The 8,291-nt window shown below is 42.8% G+C and overlaps 1 pseudogene; it reads right to left on the bottom strand.

The window, feature by feature from the left end:
* Window positions 1–438: 438 nt before the first annotated feature.
* LOC146821840 (protein S100-A11 pseudogene) lies at window positions 439–704 on the bottom strand (annotated as a pseudogene).
* Between the last annotated feature and the right edge of the window lie 7,587 nt (window positions 705–8,291).

Raw genomic sequence — 8,291 nt, 5'->3', positions numbered from 1 at the left:
TAATAAAAAGACTAGCGTTGCCTGGGAGTCCCCTGCTTAGTGATGGATGACGGGATTGATAATTATTGAGTCATTGCAGACTCGCCCCGTTGACTTCTGAGTAGCGGTAGGCTTACCCAGTGATTAAAGCACTGTGTAATAATAGCTGTTAGTCATACTTTTATGTTGGTAACTGGACTGAGTCTGACATGACCCCCTCGAGGTGATCTGAAGCGTGTGGGGTCCAGTCAAAACAAAAAAACAGTGACTGTGTACTACTCTGTGAGAAATTGCCCCCATTTTTAATCATTTATGCCGGTTTATGTTATGACAAATGTGTAATGATAATCTTTTGCCATGGATGGAATATAACTGTGTGAGCAAAAGTGTGATGTACGTCTGTACATCTGTACATACTTGAGATGTGGCTTGGGTGCGAGAGTTCTGGCTTTGTCTTCTTCACATTATTACCTTATGGCAGGCAATACCCCCAATCAGGCTCAAAAAAACTCCTGGAAGTCAATCTGATTATCTTTCTTCCCATCAACCCCACCATCCAAAGAGGCCATCATTTTCTTTTAAGCTCCGGTCCTGAAACGTTCAAACTCGTCGAATGAAATTTTGCTGCGGTCCCCTTCCTTGACAGCATAGTGCTGAAAAGTGGTGATCAGGTATTCCATGCAGCACTCCAGTTCTGAAGGCAGATCTGTGCACATCTGTGCCATTGTGAAAGTTCAGGAAACACCTGTCCTTTGGTATCTACAAAACGTGAGCCTACAGCCCTACACAGCAGAGTGATGTTCTAATCTTCAGGCTGGACTGGGGGAATGTACTTTTCAGGGGAACAGTCGGTTATCTTTAAAATGGCTGCTACACTTGATATCTTGCATTGTCTGGTTCGGGTTCTCAATGGTAGGTGTGTGCAAAATACACATAATTTCCTTTCATGCAATAGGAATTAGGTTTTAGGACGGTGAACTATTTGAAAAACTACTACTATGTCAAATCACGCAGAATGCAAATATGCCATGTACCGGTATAGTACCTTATTCTGGGGGGCATATTTAGCACACTTTCACACAGCGCAGCAAGCCACCTTTCTGCGCAAAGGTAAAGGGCAGACATGCGCCATATTTAATTTAACATTCTATGATGCATTTCTATCCTTTCCCTGCACTGACACACACACTGCTGCCTAGTGCCAACACAGGCACCCCTGTGCCGTGGTGCAAGGGTGCCTGCGTTGCAGACAGAATTTTTCTGTGCTGGAAGGGGCACCTTCTTGCACTAAAACAATCCTCTGAGGCATTTTCCTCTTTCTAAGTGTGCTGCAAAATGCAGCACACATTTCAAAAGGGAATAAAGAGGAGCAATAAAGGTATTTCTCCTTGTTACGCCTCACCTGGGGTGGTGAAACATTTTTGACGCATTCCCAGGTCCACCACTAATAGCGAATTTGAGAATGTGCCAGAATCTATGGGGGGTGCTTGGTAATACCCATGCCCCACTCATGGAACACCTCCGTGGGGCAGAGTAACTCAACACAGCGACTTGCACTGCCTTGCCTCCATATATGTATGAGGCCATTCAAGGCCAGGCAGGGTGGCTATGCGTGGCCTCATACATTTTGTACAGTGCACACTCAACTTATGTTTTTCAAGGTGCTGTCATGCGTGATAATGAAGAAAGGGGAGGCATTGTGTTGCAGTATTGTTAGCCGTATGTTGACTTCATCAACATTTTTACTCTTGCTTACAGTCTTAACAACTAATCATGGATGAAGAGCCCGGTCCCTCCAAAAAGGCAAAGAGTAAGACTTACTACTTCCATCAAGAGTGGGAAAACAAATTTTTATTTACACAAATTAAAGACAACTGTGTATGTTTAATCTGTGGAGCTAAAGTTGCAGTGGGAAAAAAGGGGAATGTTGAGAGGCATTTTTCAACTAAACACATGCATTTTGAGAGGAAGTTCCCTAAAGGAAGCAGCCTGAGGTCACAAAAAGTAAACAAACTGAAATCTGCATTGCAGACACAGCAATCTTTTTTTACAAAGACCACGAAGAAAGCCACTGCAACAACTGAAGCATCCTTTGTATTTACTCATCACTTGATTAAGCACAAAGCAACATTTTCAGATGGAGCCGTTGTGAAGGAAGCAATGCTTTTAATGGCCCAGTCCTTATTCAAAGACTTCAAAAATAGCCCTGAAATTATGTCTGCCATTTCAGATGTGCAGTTAGGGTCAAACACTATGGCAAGAAGGGTATCGGCATTATCGGCCAACATGATAGATCAGTTAGAGCACGATTTGAAGACATGTAAATATTTTTCTCTTCAATGTGATGAATCTGTTGATGCAAGCGATATTGCACAGTTGACAATGTTCGTTAGAATGTTTTTTTAAGATTTTACTGATAAAGAGGAATTTCTAACTTTGTTGCCTCTGAAAACCACAACCAGAGGATCTGACGTCCACAATGAGGTGAAAAATTATTTTGTGAAACAAAATGTCCCATTGAAAAAGTTAGTGGCGATAACCACTGATGGTGCACCCGCAATGATAGGGCGTCATTCTGGCTTCATGGCCAATTGTAAAGCAGATCCAGATTTCCCTCCGTTATTGAACTACCATTGCATTATACATCAACAGGCAATATGTGCCAAGGTAATGTGGTTTGATCATGTGATGACTCCTGTTGTTAAAATTATTAATTCAATTCGTGCAAAGGCCAAGCAGCACATAACCTTCAAATTGTTCCTTGATGAACTATCAGCCGAGTATGGTGACCTTTTACTGCACACTCAGATCCGATGGCTTAGCAGGGGAAAAATACTGCGAAGATTCCTTTCATTATTGTCAGAAGTCAAAGCTTTTATGGAGTCTAGAAATGAAGATACCACACTGTTATCAAACACTCAATGGTTGCTCGATTTAGTTTTTTTGACTGATGTGACAGAAAAATTAAATGTGTTGAACTACGAGTTGCAAGGCAAAAACAAGACAATAACCAACATGGTAAGTTCTGTCAAAACATTTAAATCAAAACTAAACCTTTTCATACAGCATGTACAGAAAAGAAAGATGCAGCACTTTCCCTCTGTGCTCCAAATCCTTTCAGAAAACAAAGCTGAGGCTGAGGTCCTGGACATAGAAAAATACAGTAGCCTCCTCATGAGGCTTAATCAAGAGCTCAGTGACAGATTTAGTGATTTTGAGCAACTGGAGCTCTGTGTGATGTTCACTTCAAACCCCTTCATGGAAGTGGATGTTACTGACATTTCGAAGAAAATTAGTGTGCTTTTGAACCTTGACAATGGAAATGGAGATTGTCACACTTCAAAATGACATTGAATTGAAATCGAGGCAATCTGACATTCATTTCTGGAGTCTTGTGGATGCTGAAAAGTTTAAGAACATCCACACAGCTGCATTGAAACTTTTTTCCCTATTTTGCTCTACCAATCTTTGTGAATCAGCATTTTCAGATATGAACTTCATAAAATCTAAGTTTTGCACACATCCAACTGACGAACATTTAAATGACTCCATAAGAGTTGCCCTCTCAAGCTACACCCCAGATTACAAGGGATTAGTGGACACCATACAGTGTCAAGTCTCTCACTGAAATAATTGGAATCAATTCGCAATCAACACTTGTTCAATGACAGCTCCTGGTGAAATCCCAAATCTAGGTATCTGTTTCATTATTAAAACCAAGATTAAAGTCGCTGCAGAGAAGAATCTTCAGCCCCCAGTTTTTTTTATTAGTTGAACAAAAACAAAGGAACTTGTACTGCAGGCCTGTTTTACAAACACAAGAAAAAGTAGCTGGAGAGAAGAATCTTCAGCACCTTTTCACATTTTTATTTGCTGCATAAGAGCAAAGCTGTGTTTGCTGGAGGCCTGGTTTATTGAGATCAAGGAAAAAAGGTAGCTATAGAGAAGAATCTTCAGCATCTTTCAAAATTCCTTTTGTTAGTAACAGTTGTTAGAGTTGAACAAGAACAAAGCAATGTGTAGTTCAGGCATGCGTTTCAGACACCAAGAAAAAAGTAGTTGGAGAGAAGAATCTTCAGCACCTTTCTAAATATTTATTTACTGCTCAAGATAAGAAAAAAGCAGTGTTTACTGGAGGCCTGGTGTATTGACAACAAGATAAAAAAAAGAGCTAAGAGAAGAATCTTCAGCATCTTTCAAAGATCTTTATTGAATAAGAACAAAGCAATTTGTACTGCAGTCCTGGTTTGCTGACACTCCTACAAAGTAAAGGGAGCAATGACAATACAACTGCGAACATAACTGGTGCCATAACAACCTTAAAGTCAAAACGGAACCTTCTGAAGAATTCCGAGTGGAGGACAAAATCTGTACTTTCCAATCCAAACAGAGCTGAACTTCAGCTTATCCAGCAACTGAGAAACACAGCGATCTTTTCAAAGCTACAGTAGAAGAATCCATCTGCAATTGTGATTCAGCAAAGCTTTGCACAGGCTGACTGCCACACACTGTGTGACAGTGTGACTACTTCACTACTTTAATGACTTCTTCGGAACTGCCCCCGCCAGGCTACCAGATTACACAGCAATAGAGGATATCATACAGTTCCACATTGAAGGTAAGATTGCTGTTCCTGTTTGTTTGTTAATTGAGCTGCATTACAATGATTCATTCAGTGACTGCTATTGAAAGGTCCTGATTTTGAAGCTATTATATTGAAAGGTCGTAAAGCGGTTTGCCAACAGCACAGATCCAAAGTCATTCCTTTCAGTGTTATTGTGTTCAAACCACAGTACTATGGGCTCTGAAGACATAGGCTTAACCTTAACATCAATGAAACTGGGCGTGGGAGGTCTCTCGGAAAAATACGTGAGTTGCTTGGGGTTTAGTAGCTCACGACGATTTTCACTGACCAGAAGTAGCTCTCACTACACAAAAGGTTGCAGACCCCTGATCTAGACATTTTGTTTGGCAGGTAATGGTACACCACCCACAACTCCTGATTTAAGTAGATTATTTCACTACATTTTCCCATTATTGTGAAAGGTGAAGGACAAGACTCTGGATCAGTAAGTTCTTTAGTTAGGTTTCTCCCTTTGCATATAAGTCAATAAATATGACATAGTATCTTTACTCTGGGAAAATGTGCAATTTGCAAACGTTTTTATCTAGTTTTCAACTTATCATTTGCACAAAGAATCCATTTACGGTACTTAAACTTCTATGACCCCTTTACAGGTAGCCCCTTTTGAAGGACATAATTTTTGCTCTTGATAAAAATCTAACCCTAAGGTGTTTAAAGTTTATGAGATTGTGTAATTATCGCCTAGTCTGACTTTAAAAAAAAAAAAAATGTATAAATCTTTTTATTAACCCCTTCCCCACTCATGACGGAACCACTCAGTCATGAGCCACGGTCGCCGTGTGCTCATGACGGAGTGGTTCCGTCATGCTGCGGCCGTTGGCGGCCGCGCCACCCACGCGGCGCTAATTCCCCGCCTGTGCGGGCGATTAGCGCAGTGGGCGGAGTCATGACGGAACCACTCCGTCATGAGCACAGCTCAACCGCGGCTCATGACGGAGTGGTTCCGTCATGAGCACCGCGCCACCGCGCTGCCCCCAAACCCCCCCCAGCGCTGCGGCGGAATTCCCGCCGCAGCGAAAGGGTTAAACAACCGTCGACATATAAGCAATTCCAGAATCCACTCAATATCCATCAAGGCATGACAAATTGAGACAACAATTGTTCACATTATACACAATTAGGACATTTCAGGGAGGGAGCAGGTCATCAAGTACAATACTTTGCGGGGGTGCAAATGTCACCACAATATGAGTTCCATTGTGTTCAAATGCGGGACTACTTTCTAGGACAGCCTCGGTGATATATACCGTCTTTTCCCTGAACATACACCAGTCCATACTCTTTTCCCAAGCCTCTAATGTGGGGGGATCCACCGCTCCCCAGGCTTGAGCGATGTTTCTTTTTGCCAGTGTGTATCCCAGAGTGGCCCACTGTGTTTGTTGGGTATTCAAGTCAGTTGGTTCTCATATATTTAATAGGCATCTACGTATTTCAGGGTGGATAGTGACACCGAGGACTGTTCTCATAACTTTGTGTACCTCCATCCAGTATGTTTGAATGTATGTGCATTCCCATATGATGTGCATAAAGGTACCTATATGTCCACATTTTCTGCGACAGTCTCCTGTTTTAGCTCTTCCCATTTGTAGTAGCCTGGGGCCGGTCATATATATCCTGTGCAGGATTTTAAGCTGTACCAGTCTTAATTGTGCAGGGATAGCTACCACTCGAGGAGAGGACACTGCCTCCCTCCAGTCTTCATCATCCAGTTCCACCTCATCTGCCACCCATTTCTGTCGAAGCACTGAGAGAGGGTCATCCAAATTATATATCAACTTATTATAGATTAAGGTGATGGTTTTATCTGGGAGGTGTCCATCTAGAATCGGAGACGATTCAGGAAGGGAGGAGCTCTTTGGGAGGAGTGAGTACAGTGCATGGCTAACCTGCATATATCAATAAAGCTCAGTGTTAGTTAGCTCGTATTGATTTTGGAGAGTGGCAAAAGTTTTCACTTCATTTTTTTCCCATAGATCTTTAATTTGTGAAATGCCAATCATGTCCCATTTATCGAACCCCTTCCAAGTCCATAGGTTACCTAGTTGTGCAGAGTCCCACAGGGGAGTGGCCAATGTCAGTCTACGCTCCCATCCGAGGGAATCTATTCACGGTATGCCAAATCTTAACCGAATGGCCAGCAGGGCCCGTTAGCCCTAGTCGGTCGGGTTTCGAATAAAGTGATCTGTTATAGTTCCCACCCGGGAGGAGCCACTTGTCCATACGGTAGCCTGGGTCATCAGGGTTACGATAAGTGCCATGGTTAATAGCCACCAGGTGAGCAGCCCAATAATATTTCTTTATATCTGGGAGACTGATGCCTCCATCATACCATTTCAACGTAAGTTTATACAGGGCAATTTGTGGTGTACCAGTCCATAACAAGTCCCTCTGCAGGTGTTCAATTTCTTTAAAGTATTTCAGTGGAACAGGATCGAGCTAATTTTGAAGGACATAAAGAAAACGGGGGAGGGACAACATCTTAAAAAGGGCAGCCTTGCCTAGTAAAGAGAGGGGAAGATATTTCCAACTGGCTATGTCTCATTTCAATCGTAATAGTGGGGGCAGGAGATTCTTTTCATATCTAATTTCAGTGTCTAGGGAGAGAAAAATCCCTAAATATTTTAATCCTGTGGTATTATTCTCGATTGGGCAGTTACGGGGCCGGTCTGGAGGACCTCCCCGCAGAATATAGAGGTGGGACTTAGTCCAGTTGATCGTAAATCCAGAAAATCTGCCAAAAACCACCAATATATCAAGGACTACAGTTAGGGATCGTTTGGGATAAGTAAAAAAAAGCAGTACGTCATCTGCATAAAGCGCGATGCGGTCCTCCCATTCAGGTGCCCTACGCATACCACGAATAGCTGGATCTCGTCTGATCACCAACGCCAAAGGTTCCAAAGCTAACGCAAACAGGAGAGGAGAAAGTGGGCACCCCTGACGGGTACCTCGACTCAGATTAAAAGTGTCAGATTTTTTATTATTAACCACGACTTGTGCCAGTGGCGCTGAATATAGGAGGCAAATCCACCAAATGAATTCCTGGCCGAACCCCAATTTTCGAAGGACAGCTATAAGATAAGGCCACTCAATGGTGTCAAACGTCATGGTGGCATCTAAGGAGACAAGAATAGCCGGTTCCAGAATCGTGTCCGCCCTGCCAAGGGCCCCGTGCACTCGACGCAGATTAAATGTCGTGTTTCGGTGCGGTATAAAACCGGATTGGTCCGGGGGCACCAGGTCAGAGATAATTTTAATTAGTCGATTAGCTAGTACTTTGGCCAGGATCTTGGGTTCAGCATTAAGGAGGGAGATTGGCCTATATGAGGCACAGTCTGTTTTGGGTTTGCCTTCCTTATGTATAGTCACTATGTTCACTATCCACTGGTTAGTAGGTAGTTCCCCTTTGTCCCTACTCTCCTCAAACATGGCTTTAAGATAAATGGCCAATTTATCAGGGTTAAGTTTATATAACTCAATGGGAATGCCATTAGGACCAAGTGCCTTCCCTGAGTTCAGTGATCTGATCGCCTTTTCTATTTTGTCTCCTGTCAAGGGGCTGTCCATTAATTGCTGATCCGACAAGGAGAGGGTTGGGAGTGTTATGTCCCTCAATAATTCAGCCGAGTCTTCCTTACTATATGTCGCCACTGCAGTATATACCGTA

Source organism: Triturus cristatus, chromosome 6, assembly GCF_964204655.1.
Source record: "Triturus cristatus chromosome 6, aTriCri1.1, whole genome shotgun sequence".
NCBI lineage: Eukaryota > Metazoa > Chordata > Amphibia > Caudata > Salamandridae > Triturus > Triturus cristatus.
Note: the sequence above shows the minus strand (reverse complement) of the source record. Positions and strands in the feature narration are given on the sequence as shown.